At 45.5% G+C, this 18,568-nt stretch overlaps 1 long non-coding RNA gene across 1 annotated transcript; it reads right to left on the bottom strand.

The window, feature by feature from the left end:
- Positions 1 to 1,731: 1,731 nt before the first annotated feature.
- Positions 1,732 to 18,530, bottom strand: LOC142440967 (uncharacterized). Its single transcript, XR_012782893.1, has 3 exons — positions 18,240 to 18,530; positions 7,506 to 7,590; positions 1,732 to 3,859 (listed from the first exon to the last, which is right to left on the bottom strand). It is a non-coding gene; the product is annotated as an uncharacterized LOC142440967 (long non-coding RNA).
- Between the last annotated feature and the right edge of the window lie 38 nt (positions 18,531 to 18,568).

The following is an 18,568-nucleotide window of genomic DNA, read 5'->3' as shown; positions in this document are numbered from 1 at the left end:
CCTAATTTTTGACATGAAGCTGACAAATGGGAAATGTCTTCCTTAGGATCATTCAAGAACTCAAAGACACCCACTTCTACTCTCATTTCATACAGACCGTTCACCCTACTAGCTCCTAGCATCATCCCTTCCTGCCTTCTCTGGTTGGTGGCTCCCTTTTGATCATAACTCTCACCAACTGCGGCGTAGAGAGGGATCTATGCTCAGAGTTGCAGAGAGCTGCTGTTTAAAGGTCCCCAAGGGGCCCGTTTCCCTTCCTTACCTGCAAAGCAGCCATTTGAACCTGTGCTGGAAGTCCCTTAGAGGTGGCTACTGGGACTCCTCTCAGCCGAGACTGCTGTAATTAGTTCTGCTAACAACTGTGATTGAACATGGGGTGTCTTAGTCATTGTTCACTGACAGGCACAGATAAGAGCCACTGCTCAGTATGAGTGGTGTTCTAAATGGTGTTCCCTGGTTGGCAAACTCATGTGAGGCACTTGTCAGAGATGCTGTTTCCAAACTCTGCAAGCAGCAGGCAGTGTCATTGCAACACCTTCCACAGCTGACAAAAGGAGGCCTGAACAGCTTCCCGGGAGTGAGTTCTCATGCACAGGGAAAGACTATTTCTATTCTGACCTTGCCCAGATCTGGCTGCCTTTCCTTCTGAGGGTTTGGCATGATTAAGAGGAAAAGCAAACGTTGTCATCCTCCTCCTTCAGACTCCCAGGCTCAGATCTTCCCAACAGGGACACTGCAAACTGAGTGACAATGGTACGGTCAGCTCATGCTTTTCAGAGCCGGTGCTCTTATGAGAAGCAAACTAAAGTGCTGCTTACAAACACCTGCCTTGCAGGACAGGACGGAGCCAAGAGGCAGCGTAGGCATTGGATGGGAGGGGTTGACCTGGCAGTAAATCCAAGTTGCTCACACCCAAGGAAGTGTTACTAGGGAAGCTATCTGAGTAAGAGGTAAATACTTAGTCATTCAGAACAGGCTGTAAATGACTGCTGCCTCTCCAGCAAGGGGAGGTTTGATGGGAAGCAGCTTACAATGGTGGGGTGGCTAAATTGTTATCTTCTAAGCAACCCTCTATTCACAATACACATGGCTTTGTTAAGAATCCAACCCACATCCATGAAGTCTTAAAGGGCTGCAATGTGGCTGCATGGTGGTATTTCAACACTTGTTAATATTTTATGGAACATCAAATATGAGCCCTGGTTTTGTAATGGTTATGCATAGGACTTCAATCCACAGGGTCAGCAGTTCAAAATTCCCAGTTGCTCCTCAGGAGAAACACCTGGCTTGGCAGTTCTACCCTGTCCTACAGGGTCGCTATAACTTGGCATCTACTTAATAGCAGTGAGTTTGGTTGGCTTTTGTTTTTTTTTTAATCAAAAATGGCCCTGTGTATTACATACTTTGTGCTTTCTCACCAACTTCCCAGTGTCTCCAACCTTTAGAATTCTCCTTCTTAAACATCTTAACCAGTTGGCCTCCTTGCTTCCATCCTCACTGTTAATAGCCATACTGGGCTTCATCTTCTCACCTAGCTAGCCCAAGAGTTTCCTACATTGTCTCCCCTGATCACAGCCCACTCATCCTACCATCTGATCACCCATACAACTCCTACCCACCTCCAAGAATCCTCCAGAATCTCATAAACCCGACATGGTTCTCCGTTGCTTACGAGACGAAAACCTAGCTACAAAACCAAGCCCAGCAGTCAGACCTTACATTGAGCCCTGCCGACCGCATCCTTCACATCTTGAGCTCCATCGTCCCTAGACAACCTGCCATGGCAAGAAAGCACCGTTGTCACTGTGAGCTGGGCTTTCTGTCCCCCTTCCACTGCCCCTTACTAACACTAGGCCTTTTGAGACTCAGCACCAATGCCACTTTCTTCAGGAAGCATTCTACCATTGCCCTCCAGATCAAGTGAATGAAATATGCCTTCTTCCAAGCTCATACAAATTTATATAACAGCATCAGTGAAGTATACTCACATGTAATACAATTTACCCATTCTGTATACGATTCAGTGGTTTTAATACAGGTCATTCCTGACTTACCAGAGGGCTTTATCCTAACCACTCCATCAAAAGTCAGTTCTGATGTAGTCAAACCCCTTTTCTTTATTTATTTTAGGTTTATTAATGACGTTTATAGCTGGTATCCTTATGAATTCAATCTATTTGTCTTTAGGGGTTGAAAACATTACATGTAAATGAACAGATACATTTTAATACATACAATATACTAAAAATGTAAAAATCCTAGCAATTTACTCCACTGATGAAGAGATGGGTGACACTGACATTTTGTCATTGTGGTAATCACTCTACTTGTGGACCTTTCTATGTCATCTGGATTATCCCTGGGATTGGGATGACATCATTTTTTTGTGAATAAAATATTTAGAGAGTTGTCTATATGGTCCATTTCTTTTTTCAGCATGTTTCACAGTGGGGTGAAGTGAAATGGCTTAAATATGGCTCTTTGAGTCATTTTTTTTATAACTTCCACCAAGTGATTGGGTGGGTCCATGCAAATAAGGTGTAGAGCCCTCTAACTTGGGGATTGGTCACTTTGCCATTCCTCTCAAGCAGGAACAGGAAGAGAACCCTCGGACCATCAAGAAAGAACAGCCCCTAGTGGAGGACATTTGGGGTCCCTGTTTGAAGTGGTGGAGGCAGCAGAGGTTGAGTCATGGAGACCATGAGACAGAGCAGAGGAACTTCTCGAAGACAGAGCAGAAGCTGCACTGCTGCAACCATGAGATAATGGAGGCAGAGGCCAGGGGAGCACAGGACTGAGAAGCTGAGGACCAGAAAGAGATTGGCTGCTGGCTGAAGGAAGGCCCTGCTGTGGACCAGACTGTATCCTTAATATTTTATGGTCTTGGCCTGTGGTAACTTGTTAGCTTCCCTTGTTACCCCCCCCCCCCCATAATATGAGCACTGTCTGTGAGTTCTGTGTGTCCATTGCAATGAGTTATCAAAACCAGTCAGAGAAGCAAGGTGCTATGGAGGGGCAGTTGCTATCAGAATAGAGTGAGGAGAAATGGAGAGCAGAGCCTTGTCTGACCTCCACTTTGTGGCAGCCTGCTTGGGCTGGTGCAGAGTTGGATTCCCCTTCTCTCTAATGAAGCCAAAAGAGGTCACATGTGGCCCCCACACCATTTCCTCCCCTGGTAGCATTTCACAACTTCCTGAATCTGGTCAACTTTAACACAACCAGTGGCATTCAGCCCTGTGTTTTCAAGCAGTGGAAATCCTTGAGTTTAGAAATCACTCCAATAATGACAAAACTTCGAAGCACCTCATGTCATGGAAGGACCTGGAGCTCATTATGCTGAGTGAAATCAGCAAATCACAAAGGACAAATATTATATGGGACCATTGGTTTAAGAAAAAAAAAGATAAAGACTTTAACACCAAAGGGAACAGATTTTACCAAGGCAGGGAGGGCAATGGAAGGAAGATGAAGCAAGGGGCGAGTCTGTTGATGGTGCTAATTCGGGTGAGATGGGAGATAGTAGTGCACAAGAGAAATCAAGCAACAAGTGAAGGATAAGTTAGTGTGTGGTGGGGGTTGATGATGAGTAGATGAAACTATTGAATACAAAGTTGGTGATCTGTAAGGTGAAGCCCCACATAATTTACCGTAAAAAGTATAAAAATAAATCACTCCAGTCAATCTTTTCACTGTAAAATGTTTTGATGACTTCTCTCCTTCCTCTTCCTCATTATTTCCTCTTCAGCATCTAAAGAGTTTCTTTCCTCTTCAAAATCCATTAATTTCTAATGTGTTAATTCCCCTTCTTCCTGATCTATGAGCTGCTCCGTGCCAGTGATATATTACATGCTGCAATATACTACATAGAAAAAGAAATAAAACAATGGTCATTAAGTTTTATCATAAATTGGAGATATCATAAATCGAGAACTGCTTGTATCTTTAAGTAACTGCTGGTGTCTTTAGACGATATATAACCATCATAAATAAGTACATGCACACAGCCACCGAGTAGACTCTGACTCGTGGCCACCCTATTGGACAGAGTAGAACTGCTCCGGAGGCTGTCACCCCTTCTGGGAACTGAGGGCGGTTCGAGCCACCGTCTTCCTCATCGCAGTTCAAAGTGTAATCCACCATGCTATCAGGGCCCCTGTGTAATCATCACCACAAACAATTTGAGAAAATCTTCAGTACCCTCCAAAGAAATGCCATTAGCAATCACTCCCCAAATTTTCTCCATCCACACCGTGCCCACCCCTAGCCCTAGGCATCTACCACTCGACTTTCTATAGCATTGCCCATTTAGAACATCTCATCAGCCTTACAACATGGTATCCTTTGTGTCTGGCTGTGTTTGCGTAACATGATCTTTTGCTAAGCATGAGGAAGGGGAATACCGCATTGATCCATTCATCAGCTGGTCGGCATTTGGGTTGTTCCTGCTCTTTAGCTACTGTGAATACTTCACTCAAGTTATGCTTCGTGATCATCATTTAATATGTGTGACTTTGTATTATTGGGATTCTATTTGTTTTAGTTGTGTCTGTTTCATGATTGAGTCATATATTTCTTGTGGGCAAGACTGTTATTTTTATTCTGAAATCCTCACATCTCAAAAAAACCCCAACAAACTCACTTCCATCAAGTTGATTCTGACTCATCAAGACCCTGTAGGACAGCGGTTCTCAACCTGTGGGTCGTCACGCCTTTGAGGAGTCCAACGACCCTTTCACAGGGGTTGCCCGATTCATAACAGTAGCAAAATTACAGTTATGAAGTAGCAACAAAAATAATTTTATGGTTGGGGGTCACCGTAACATGAGGAACTGTATCAGAGGGTCGCAGCAGTAGGAAGGTTGAGAACCACTGCTCTAGGACAAAAAAGAACTGCTTCTTTGGGGTTTTGAGGCTGTAGATATTTATGGGAGTCGAAAATCCCATCGTTCTCCCAAGGAAGGGCTGACCTAGCAGTGGGCAGCCCAACAAGTAGCCTGCTTTGCCACCAGGGCCCCGTGACATTGCCGCATCTAGTCAACCGAACTCGCTGCTATCGAGCTGAGGCCAACTCACAGTGACCATGCAGGCCAGGCTAGCACTACTCCTGCGGTTTCTGAGGCTGACATTCTTCACATCAATAGAAAGCCTCACCTTGGTGCCAATTTGCAGTTAAACCCCCAATGTGTAACCAGGACACCACCAGAGCTCCTTGAAGTCACCACACAGCCACTGGTAATAAATGCTGAATAGGCGGATGAATGAACAGATATTGTAGATCCCTACTATGTTGATTATCAGCAAGTTCAAGGCACTCAATTGAAACATTACCCAAGAATGAACAATATAACAGTTAGGAACTGGTGGTTCTTAAACACAAGAGGACTTCAAAAAGTGTGTGGGAAAGGGAATTAAAAGATAATGGGTCACGCGCTTTAACCTCTGCCTTATCGCCTGGCATTCCCTAGATGGAATGGACTTCAGTTGAAGTCCTTTGCTAATAGTTGTGAACAGGGTAGGCAGAAGCCTGGAGACCCCAGGCTTTGTCTTCTGAAGTGACTCCACAGCATCTTCCTGTTGCTCTTGGGCTTGGCTGAGGTTATTAATTCAGTCTGGAAGAGGAGTTCTCAAATATGGCTGTGCATCAAAAACCACTTCAGGGCTTTCACAAGACAGAAAGTATCTGAGCCCACCTCCCAGTTTATGATTCCTTAAATTGGGGTGTGGGAGATGTGTACAGATACTCACATGTTCTAAAACATTTCTGGTATATATATTTCTTGTGTACAGACACACACACACACACACACACACACACACACACACACACACTTTACTCCCCAAAGGCATTTTACTCATCCTAGGATTGTGCCCATCAGCGCTACCAAACATTGATAAGGCACTTTTTATTTGGAAAGAGCTCTGCAGTCATCTTTTATAAGCTAAGCTTGCATGCTGGGTGACCTTGTACAAATCACATAATCCCTTTGTGCCTCTTATCTTCTCAAATGTAAACTATAGGCAGTAATACTGACCCACCTTCGAGGAGTGTTGTGGAGTCTAATAGAGGACTACAAAGCACTAGGCAAACATAAAATGTTACATGCCTGATTATTAGACAGGTGTGTAGTCCTAGTCACAGTCTTTGAAAATGAGACAAATGCCCAAATAAAGACTGAAACAAGGCTCCCTGCCACCTCCAGCGGCATCTGAAAGATCCGTTGCCACCACAGTTCAGCATTGTCCCTGCACCCCCGGCACTCAGCAGCAGACCAGATGCAGAGTAACAAAAGGCCAGTGATGGCACCAAGAATACAAAAGCTCTGACATACAATTTGTTCGCTTTCTCTCACTTAGTACTTATAATGCAATTTGAGATTGTGCTCACAAATGCTCTCTTCTGAAGAATATTCTCAGAAAAGATTTGTGCATGTTCACACAACTTGCCCACTCCTGATGTTAAGCCTGACGTCGTTTTCTAGAATTGCTGATGGCTTTTTGCAGTTATATTTAGCTTCTTCTCATCTGCCTCCAGTGACTGAAAAAAAAAAAAAACCCTATGTGGTCAAAATGAGACCTTGAGACTTAGCTCAAGCTGTGGGTGAGTGAGAACAGGGGAGCAGAGATGGCGTCTACAGCCTAGGAACCAGAAACAGATCTTATAAAGATACGGAGCCAACTAAGGGTTCATTAGCACTAATTTTCAGTTTATTGGAAAAGAGAAGAAGAAAATAAACATTTTGTTTATTTGTGCCTCCTCTTTTTCCTATTTTGCTTTGAAAGGGCCAGGTCCATTTTAATAGTCCAGTTCATTGACTTTAAATGGTTTTGGGGACTCTGCATGTGAATCAGTGCCCTGACCTCCTCCATGATGATGTGACCATGAATCCTAAGGAAGGATGACTCTCCTGGGCCTTCTTGACCTTGATTGACCATGATCTTTCTTATTTGGCCATGGAAAGGTTTCGGTTGCATGCCCAAGGGCAGTTGTCTGCTTTGGTTAAGCTTAGAATTGCCGACAATAACAAATATTCCTTTGTCTCTGTAGCTGATATCGTAATACCTGTCATGGAGATTACCAAGAGTTCCTTGACATGCATATCATGTTGCCGTGACTCAAATGACCTACTGGTTCCTGAGTCCAGGCAAAATCAACAGCCTCCCCACACGGACTCCAGCTGACACGCAGGTTTCCTGGGGACCCCTGGACTGGCCGTCCACAGCCAGCAAGTTGAAATGTTAATTAACTTCTCACACATTTTTCTGACTGTGATGCCAATCAGATTTAGAAGTTCCGATGATTAGCACCTCCGTGTAGTTAGTTTTATTGGTTGGGAAACAATCTATTATTCACAGCTAATATATGTATTTTAAATAGGGGTAGTTTTAGCATGGTTCTACACCACCAACAATCTTGGAGGGTTTCAGCATTTTTTGCTGACCATTTTAAAGGGAGAAAGAAATCACATAGGTTTCATTTTGATAGGGAAATGAATGCTAATACATGCCTTCAGTGGGATTCATTTAAGTATCCTGAACACTTTCTTCCATCAACATGGGAGATCCCAGAAGTGTGCATTGTAGATTTTTCCCCTGTAAAGAGATGCAAATGGTTATAATATGTTACATGATTTCCTTTGAGTCTTTCAATGTCCTGTTTTTCCAATCTCGCCGACTAAGTGTTCCCCCGCCTTGCAGCTCTAGAAGCTGAGGCATCAGTAATTAATCTCATCGGCTTCCTCTGTGAAGCGCAGACCACCACTGACCTGGCTCAGGTCTCTCCTTGAAATGAGAGGGAACTGTCATGGACTTTGAAGACAGAGGAGGAACTTGGCTACAGTTTCCTCGTCTAGGCCTTGCTGCACTGTTGAGGGGAATCCTTGACATCTTCGATGAAACTTGATTATTCTTTCAAGCTCACTTTGCTGTCTCTGTTGCATCTTCCTAGGACATATGGGTATGAGAAAACATTCAACCATTTACTCATAAATCTCTGCACTTGGGTCACCAAGTTCAGGCTGGGCAAAGTCAGCTGAGCACCGGAGTGTTGAGAGCGCGGGAGAACATTGTAGGCTGGAGTTAGGGTTTTAAAATGCCCTATTTGGGGGTTCCCCATTCATCTTCCTGCAGAAGGTAAACACTGACCTGTTAGTCATGGAAGATGTCTAGAGGAAGACTTTTCTGCCTGGTCATGGAAAAGAATTGTTTAAAACAAAAAGCCTCTTCCACAAAAGCAGATGAAGGGAAGTGCTCTATTTAACAGATGTTCAAATTTTCACTGTTTTAATTTTGATGTCCACCCACATCCTTGGAGCATTTTATTCTTTTATTATAGGACAAGTTAAACAAAAACGGTTTCCTTTCTAAATATTTTGAGTTACCATTATTACTTCTCTCACACTTGTATTTTAAGCCTGATGATGAAACAGAAAATATGCTAATTAGTAGCTTCCATGTAGAGAGACTCGCCCTCACAGTGACCCTATAGGACGGAGTAGAAGTAGTCACGGGGCTATGAATCTAGACAGAAGCAGGCTGCACAGCTTTCTCCCACAGAGCAGTTGGGCCTTCTACTCCCTGACCTTTTAGCTCCTAGCAGAGCACTTTCACCACTGCACCACCGGGCTGAGTTGGTATCAGCTCAGCAGCAGTGGGTTGTGGCTTATTGATTGCGAGAGGAGATGCTATTTCTTGATGAGTGCTGCCTCATGTTGAAATGGGGATTTTGTAAGATTAATGGCTTGGGTTGCTGTACTGCAGGGAAGGGGTTAAACCCCAAACACATGCTGCTGGTGCATGGGTTTTGGCTCATAGTGCCTCTCGAGGACACGGAACTACTCCAAAAGGTTTCCAAGGCTATAAATCTTTAAAGAAACAGACTGCCTCATCTTTTCCCTGCAGAGCGGCTAGTGGGTTCAAACTACTGACCTTCCAGTTAGTGGCCCAATGCTTAATCCCAATGAACCACCAGGGAAAAGGGCTTAAACACCAGAATGGACCTACTCCACAAAGGCTGTTTTAATGAAAACACTAAGCTGAGATTTCAATATATTAACCTTTTTTTCAGAAGACTTTCATTTTGAACGGTAGGGACCAGGTAAGTAGCATTTGCCTTTCTTGTTGACCTCGGGTTGACTGTAGACATACACTGTCTACAGGAGAAGGCTTTTACTTTATTTCTCTCTGATGTACTTGTGTCTGGAAGGCCGTTGAGTTAGGGTGCGGGGTCTATGACTCCATGGGCTCAGGAGAACATGGCCCCAGACTGGCACTCACTCTTCCTGCCTGTGCCCATGCAGAAGTCAGGAGCCATGCTTGCAAACCCCACATCTGTTGTTTGCTACGTGACCTTGGGCAAATTGCAACTGCTAAGCACAAAAGATTGTTTTTGTTTTTCTTCCATTAAAGGAGGACTAGTATATCTTATTGGAATGCTGGAAAGGGTAGGAGAAAAAACAACAACAGTGTATGGCAAATAGACCTGTAGCCTATGCATACAATAGCACTCAGCAGGTTAGATTGATGAATGAATGGCAGACCCCTTTCTTCGTGGCTGCCTTACTACAGTCAAACACTCCCCAGTACATTTGTCTCATCACCTTTGTGTTTCAGTTCCTTCCCCCCGCCCCCTCCCTGCTATCGAAGCTTCTGTCAGAATTCCACCCATCACTAAAGCACCTGGCTCAAATCTTCAGGACTCTTAGGAAATACTTTTTTCTCTACACCCTGGTGCTTGTGGACTAGAGCACTTTGGGGGCAGGAGGCATCCCTCATGAACTGCTTATTACCCCAGCAGACTGTAGGTTCCTGCAAGGCAGAAGCCGCCTATACACTACCCATTGCTGTGCACCTACACCAGACTGCAGTGCTGGGCCAAGAGGAGGTGCTGAATAGACCTGTGATTGAATGAATGAACCACTTCTCACACTGCCCCTGGTGTGCTCTTGGACAAAACATGTAGCCACTTTCAGTCTCCGTTGCCTCCGCTGTGAACAGAGGATAACAGCTCGGATGCACTCCCCAGGTGTGCTAGAAAGAATAAACCAATGACTGAAATGCAATTTGAGAATGTAAAATGAAATGCTATATATAAATGTTGCATAATCAAAATCATTTCCCTCTGTATTATGTTTTATTTGGCTTTATATCTTGGAATCCTTTGTGGGTTTCAGGATTTCACAGATGCAATACCATCTACATTAGCACCTAAATCCTCTTGGGTAATAACCGATTTTGTGTATTATAGCTCACGGCTACTTTTCCCTGGCATTCTAACACGTGAATCTGTCATAATTTGGAGGTATTCATAATAACTAATGATACAATTCATTTCTAAGGTATAATCCAATTTTTCTTTGTTTGGGGGGGCAGTTATGGCTCTCATATTGATACCTCAAGGGAACCTACTCCTACTAAATTCAAAATCCAAAGGAGAAGCGCAAATGAGAAGTCCAAATCCTCTAAGAGCTTACAATCCAAGACCTGGAAAGTGGTTGGGGGCTTTGAAGCCTATCTCATTTTCTTTTATGGCCCTTTTGGTCCCAAACTCTGGATTCTTGCTTCCCTTTACCCCTTTATTGCAGTGCATATGCTATCTGAGCTCACTGTAACAGGCTCCTAAACCAGTACCAAGTTGCCCTGAGCTCTACTGCATGGCCACCCGGGGGTGTCGCATAGAACTGGGCTCCATAGGCTTTCCAAGGGCTGCTGGATTTTTTTTTTTTAAGGAGCAGATTCCCAAGTCTTTCTTCTAAGATGCCCGTGGGTGGGTTCAAATCACCAACCTTTTGGATGGGAGCCACACACACAATCATTTACCACCCCCCAGGGACTCCTGGGAACCAGGGATGGTATGGATTATCCCGTTCCCATGAAAGCAAGGCAATGCCAGTTGAAAATGCCATTTTCTCTCTTAACATATTCCAGAAACGGGTTGTCCTATGGAAAAATACATTTTATGGGAATACATATGGCTCCCTATAAAAATAAGCTTTGCCAAGATGTGAATGCAACATACCAGCATGAAGCAGGGAACCAGTAGGGAGATCTGAGGGGCTGGTCCCAATCCCAACTATGTGGGAAGCCCCCTCCCCCCAGAACCATTTACTTCAGAGGACAGCACTGAAGCTACAGCTCAGGAAGAGGGACATGAAGAGCAAATGAAGGGGGAATAAAAGAGAGAGAGGAGCACATCCTGGCCCACCATGCCCTGAGGACAATATTCCCACTCTGAACAGCCAATGCACAGAGAGGACCATAGGGCCGGCCCCTCGAAGAGACATGGCATCCCTCACTGACCCATAGCCCTAAAGGGGACAACACTGGAGGCACAGTGTGAGAATTCCACCCAATCTGACCCCACCACACTGAGAAAAACACTAAGGGCATGCAACAGAACAGCAAGGGCAGCAGAGCCAGGAAGTCCCGAGGGAGTACCAAAAATAGATTTTGGGGCCAAAGTCAGACAAAACACTCCTAAAAGTCAACAAACAAACCTAGAACTATTTACACACTTTTCTCTTTTTTTGTCATTGTTTTTGTTGTCGTTGTGTTTTCCTTTGTTACTTTGATTTGCTCTGTTTTGTTTTGTGCATATTATTATCTCTGCAAGCCTATCTAGATAAGAGAGGCTGGATAAACAATCTGGAGAAGAAAACAACCAATGGGACTGATGGTTCTGGTGGGGCATGGGAGAGGGGGAGGTAGGGGAAAGGAAATGGTGTTAACAAACCCAAGGACAAGGGAACAACAAGTGATCCAAAACCAATGGCGAGGAGAGTGTGAGAGGCCTGGTAGGGTATGACAAGGGTAATGTAACTGAGATGAGTTACTGAAACCCAAGTGAAGGCTGAATGTCATAGTGTCACAATAGGAAAGTAAAAGGAAAGAGAGGGAAGAACTAGGAGGCAACGGGCATTTATAGATGTCTAAATACAGGCATGCACATAGTTAAATATATTTATATATGATGGGGAAATAGATCTATGTGCATATATTTATAGGTTTAGTATTAAGGTAGCAGATCGACATTGGGACTCCACTCAAGTACTTGCTCAATGCAAGAACACTTTGTTCTATTCAACTGTCATTCCATGACACTCACCTTCCCAACATGATCGCTGAAGACAAATGGGTGCATAAGCAAATGTGGTGAAGAAAGCTGATGGAGCCCAGCTATCAAAAGATATAGCACCTGGGGTCTTAAAGGCTTGAAGGTAAACAAGCAGCCATCTAGCTCAGAAGTAACAAAGCCCACATGGAAGAAGCACACCAACCTGTGTGATCACGAGGTGTTGAAGGAATCAGTTGTCAGACATCAAAGAACAAAAAAAAAATCATATCATCCTAATGAAGGGGAGTGCAGAATGGGGACCCAAAGTCCATCCTTAGGCAATTGGACATCCCCTTACAGAAGGGCTGTAGGGAGGACACGAGCTAGTCAGGGTGCACTGTAGCAACAATGAAACATACAACTTTCCTCTAGTTCTTAAATGCTGCCCCCACCCACCATCATGATCCAAATTATACCTGACAAACCTGGCTACACCAGAGTATATACACTGGTACAGATAGGAACTGGAACCATAGGGAATCTAGGACGGATGAACCCCTGAGGACTAGTGGCGAGAGTGACGATATCTAGAGGGTAGAGGGAAAGTGGGGTAGAAAGGGGGAACCGCTTACAAGGATCTACATATAACCTCCTCCATGGGGGACGGACAACAGAAAAGTGGGTGAATGGAGATGTTGGACTGTGTAAGATATGACAAAATAATAATTCATAAAATATCAAGGGTTCATGTGGGGGGCGTGGAATGAGGAGCTGATACCAAGGGCTCAAGTAGAAAGCAAATGTTTTGAGAATGACGAGGGCAACAAGTGTACCAATGTGCTTGACACAATGGATGGATGTATGGATTGTGATAAGAGTTGTAAAAGCCCCCAATAAGATGATTTTTTTTTAAATCCCTCAAGGAATGCCCCAAGTGCCATGTGGACAATAATGTAAATGTAGGATCACAGAATTCTTTGAGGAAAGGTGAGAAATATAGAAATACCACCTTCATGAGTGCATATATGTAGGCAGAGAATATATTGAGAAACAGGGGCTTTGCATTTTGATACTTTATTGAAAGTTCCTGTGATTCTAAAAAAAGGAGCTTTGCCTTCTAGTGCACAGCAGAATATCCTTCTTATAGAAGTCCTTCAATTTAGGTAGAAACTGAGAAAGAGGAGATGGAAGAGATACATGACAGGGTAGATGGGAAGATTGAATGTCATTAGAAAAAGTTTGAAACAGTGCATGGTACATAAATACTATATAACTACACGATAAATACAATAAGCACTAGTGATTCTTACCAAAGAGGACCTACTATGAGCCTGACCCTGTACTAGGAATTGCTTGGAGCTCCTTGGTTTGTGCTTTATGCCTTAGTGGTGTAGTGGTTTCAAGTTGGGCTGTGATCAGATCCACAATTTGAAACCACCAGTCACTCTGAGGGAAAAAGATGGAGTTTCCTCCTTCCAAAACCAGTTACAGTCTCAGAAACCATAAGGCCAGTTTGGCCTTGTCCTGTAGGCTCACTATGAGTCAGTATTGACTCCATGGCAGTGAGAGTTAGTTCTAGTCACCCTCTAACCACATCTCATTTCACTCAGAGAAACGAAGAGTCTTTGGACAAAGTCTCACAGTTAATCAAGAGTGTAGAGAAAAAGTCAAGCCCTGGCTTACAGCATTTCATACTTCTTTGTATGGTTCCTGAGAACTTCCTATTGTTAGTACTTTTGGCTTATATTGGACATGTATTCCTTCCCACTCTCCCTAAGTACATTGGTACGGATTCAATAATATTGAAGCCTTAACCTTTGTCGCTGTGAATGTAATGCTTTTGGGAAACAGGGGCTTCTTGTCTTGTGTTAATTATGTGAGACCAAAGTAGGAAGGGCCCTAAACCTAATCACTTCTGGAAGTTTAAATATAAAAGAAAAAAAACGGAATATACAGACAGACAGACATGGGGTTTGGGGTGGGAGATGGAAGTGAGGCAGGAAACAGAAACAAATGCATCTAAGAGCCAAGGACTGGCAAAAGCTATCATAAGCTTGAAGAGATCAAGAAGGCCCCCCTCTTAGAGCTGTCCCCCTGAGTTCAGACTTCTAGCCTTAACGATGAGAAATTAAGCATGTTATTTATACCCACCCACTTGTGGCATTGGTGCAGCATACACACTTTCCAACGGCTACTTCTGTGTAATCTAACTCGTCGTGTTAGGAAGTTTTAAAACTAGGGGTGCTGTTCTTTCAAGAGTTCTGGCGGCACAGCCAGGTAAGAATTGGACTGTGACGCCCAAGGTGAAAACCACCAGCTGTTCCACAGGGAGAAGGGCGGGGCTAAGTTAAGGTCTACAGGCTCAGAAAGCCTAGTGGAGTCTCTCTGTGAGGCAGACTTGACTCCATGACAGTGGGTATGTCCTTTGGGGGATTCTCGGCAGGTTCATCTAGTTGCATATCAGGCCATTATCTTCCAAGCTCACTCTAGGCTTTTATCAGGAGTGCTCTCACTTAGCAGCATACATTTTGAAGAAGTTCACTGTAATTCCTCTTCTGGTGCGTATGTGATGAAGTCCCATGCTTCTGGGGAAAGCAGGTTTCCTTTCCCTTTGTCAACTCATTTGGAGATCCCACTTTAACTTGTTGAAATATTCCCTTCACATGGCTCAGTTGCTTTGCCATTCAAATGCGGAGGGATTCTTGTTTTGGGGGGGCATCGCCCTGGCTGCAGATGGTGTGCAAGAGTGAGCGCTCTCTTACAGAAATATCTCCTAGCTGTGGTATACAATCCAATGCCATATTTAGTTTGCCCCAAAACACTTACACAATGTTCTGTAGTCTGTAATTAATATAATTAATTTCAAAGGTCCTTATTATTAGTTATCTCTCCCATCTCTGTGAAATTAGTTCCAAGTATCACTGCAGTCCCATGGATGGGGGTGGGGTGGTTAATGACTGCCCCAGGTCTCAAAACCAATCAACAGAAGAGCTAGTACTAAAATCTGCAGTTTCTGACTTTGCATTTTTTTGGCTAAGATACTTAGCATAACCTTTTCAAAACATGAGCCATTTTCAGTGTGAATATATGTTCAGAGTGGCGGAGGGGGGGGAGAAAGGGGAAGAAACTAATCACTTCAGTAAAAATTTCCTCAACCTCAGATTTGCTTCTCCAACCCTCCCCGTGAACAGCTTCCAAAACATTTTATAATCAAAGAATACAGCCCTTTTGCTCATTTGCATTTCTAGAATGGGAGGGCAATAATCCAATGAGATTATAATAAATGGAAATTGCAAGAATGGAGAGAAACTGCTCAGATATCACTACTTTCTCATTTCAACATAATTTTGTTCTCCGTTTCATGTCAGCACTGCGATAAATGCAGTGTTTTGTAACCATTGTCCCTGTGCCCCCTGAAGCAGCTAGACCTAGTGGGCCAATTCTGCCACTGCTGTTTTATGGCTGAAGAAGCAAGGGTAAGCAGAGGTTAAGAGACTGCCAGGAGCACTCACCAGGGCAGCCACTCATATTAGAACCCACAGGCTCCCGCCCATCACACCCTATTGTGAGACGGAGCAGGTGAAGGTGCCTGAGGGCAGATGTGTTCACCGTCCACAAAGGGTCAAACTCTGCTTGCGGGGTCCCATCCCAGTCTTCTCATTCCGAGCCATTCCTCAAACTTCGGAGGGAAGCAACTTTCCTTTCACGAACCGGGTTAGCGCTACACAGGTGCCATCCACGTCCAGACATTCACGGCGTTCTGTTTCCTACAGATCAGGCCGTCGCGGTGCCTTTTCGGATGGGTGGCACAGAAGAGAGAGAGTACATTTGGACTATGTTTAGATTTCAACACCATCTTCTGTAATTGGTGCTCCCTCAAGAGAACCAATGGCAAAGCTTACTGCATCCCTTTGGATGCCAGACCCCCAGCTGTCTCTGGAGTTAGGTCCCCGGCAATGAGCTCCATTACTTGTCACAACCCATGGCGGGCCAAAACTTATTGAACAGAACATCAAGGAAACCACACCGGTTTAGTTCTAACCCATTTCAGGAAAGGACTTTTCTTTTTCATCATCTAATGCAAATTTAAGGAGCCCGGGGCCGGTCGGGGGTGGTGCGGGGAAGAGTTGGGCTGCAAGGCAGAGGTCTGCCACTTCGAAGGGAAAGATGAGGCTTCTTGCTCCTGGAAAGACATACAGCCTCAGAAACCTAAAGGGCCAGATCGATTCTGTCCTATTGGATCATTTTGCGACCTAATCGACAGTGTAGGAAGGACTGTGGTGGTTCTGAAATGCAAATATGAACAAGCACAGGTATCAGCTGGTGTTTGGTTCCTATTACCAAGGTGATTTTAAAAATGGCCATTATCACTTCTGAAAAACTGCCTTCAAATGGTGCTCATCTAATCAACTGCTGTCAAACGTTTTCATTATTAGATACAGGCATAAAGAAAAAAAAATCCCAGGAAATATGAAGGGTCTTCAAAGAGTTTCCTCCAGCAATTTTGTCAAGCTCCCTCATATATTTATTCCAAGAGAAATTCCGGATATTTCCAGCAAAAGTTGATCTGTTTCGTGGCAGCCTTCAAGGGAGAGAGGCTTACTCTGGTTAATGAAAGCAAACAGAAAACACAATTTGTAAACCACATCAAAGTGGAGTTCTACTTGAACCAGGATAGGGAGCAGTATTTTTCCTGGGATTTCTGTCTGCCTGGCACCACCAGTCCCTCTTCTGCAGCCACACCTGAGCAGAGACTTGATGGGTATTTCCTGATGTTGTCTACAGCGAACTCCTGTAGGCAGATGCCAGCTTGCTCGTTCTCCCAAGCCACTCAGCAGCATACTAAGGAACACGTAGAGTTGAAACAGAGTCTACCAACGGGCTCAGTCTTCCAAGGACGGAGCCTTCCTCAGTCCTTTGTTCACTCTGTGAGGAAATAATTAAATAGGAGCAACCTCTGGATCATTGACTAGGTTTTCATAGCCTGCTAAAGGCTTCCAGGCCCTGTTCTTACCCTCTCTTCTGTTCCTGTCTCATCTAGCTAGAACGGGAGCTGTGACAAAAGCGTAGAAACCCAACTCAGAACGGGATACGAATGAGTGGCTAGCCTGGCAGCCAGTAGTCTAGTGCTTAACCATTTGTGTCACCAAGGTACTCGCCTTTGAATAGCAGTTCTGTTAATCCATCCTCCTTCAGCCATCATCCCTATGAATAGTTGTCCACACTGAGACTAAAACCTTTAGAACTTCTAAATGGTCTTTAGCTGAATTGGGGTCTGGCTGGAAGGCAGATGGGTGGTTCAGTGGAGGGTCAGGGCACTAAGAGGGCTGCAGCCTTGGCTGTCTTGCAGTCCCTCATGCTGCTCATATGGATTGGGTGCCAACCTATGATAATTGCTGTTCTTGGCACAGAGAGACCCCTACTCATCAGCAGTTTACAGTCCAGGACTTGTTTGCATTCTAGACCTCACCCTGGAAAGCAAAAACATCCATTGCCTACCCTTTGTGCCTTCCTGAGTAGCAGCAGCTACATCATGTCTACCTGCAGCGAGGGGCAGGGCTTAGCCGGGTCCTAAGAGACTAGCTGCCAACGAGAGGTGCAGCGGGGCCTGGCTGCCTTCTTCTGGAGCTACTTGGCTGCCAGTGGCCGGCAAACCTCAGTGTCTCGGGCTCCTGGTGTCCAAGAGATTAAGGACCCTTCCAGGTCTCCGTCTGAGTCGGCACACTTCCGGGAGGTGGGGGTGAGAGTACACTCGCAGAAAGGGACAGGTGTGGTGGACTCTGGCTTTCCTGTGTTTGGGTATCTCCGGGACCTGAGTTCGCAGAGTACAGGAGCAGAACCAGCCTCGGCTGCGGATGCCACCGCGTGGGGCGGCCGGACCAGAGGGAGGGACTCCAGGGATGCGGCACCGTCCAGCAAGCACCTACGCTGTCCCGAGCCGGAGCCCTGAGACCCGGGGCCAGGGGGCTCCGGCCAGGGCTGGGGAAATCGCTGCGGCTCGTGTGGTGTGGGGGGACAGGCGTGCGGGGATGGGGCGTGTAACGAACTTTCTTTTCTCGAAGGCGCGCGGAACCGGATTTGGGTTTTGGAGAGAACCACCGGCCAGAAATCAGACCCACTTCCCAGGGGAGCCCGGAGCTCTCCATCCCGGGCTGCCATTGGCGGCGGGGTGGCATGGCCTGGGACTCACCCGAGCGGACCTCAGTTTCCTCCGACTGTTGGGGTCTATTTGGGGCTCCCTGGGTGCGCGCCTCCCGCGGGCGTCGGGTGCCGTAATTAGCTACCCAGTCCCGGCCGGTGGTCAGCGGGCTTCTAGCCACACAGCGCGTCGAGAGGCGACTGATCCGGGACCCCCGAGGCGTCCAGGCCTCTCCACGCCACGCACCGCCCATGGCCACGAAGTCCCTTTCGAGTCTCCCCTCGTCGCGGCCGAAGGCCCCGCAGCGCGGCCCACAGCCTCTGCTTTTCGCCGCCGCGAACTTGCCCGCCACCCGCGGGACCCGCCGGCCAGCCTCCAGT

The sequence above is a fragment of the Tenrec ecaudatus genome, chromosome 2 (genome assembly GCF_050624435.1).
Source record: "Tenrec ecaudatus isolate mTenEca1 chromosome 2, mTenEca1.hap1, whole genome shotgun sequence".
NCBI lineage: Eukaryota > Metazoa > Chordata > Mammalia > Afrosoricida > Tenrecidae > Tenrec > Tenrec ecaudatus.
Note: the sequence above shows the minus strand (reverse complement) of the source record. Positions and strands in the feature narration are given on the sequence as shown.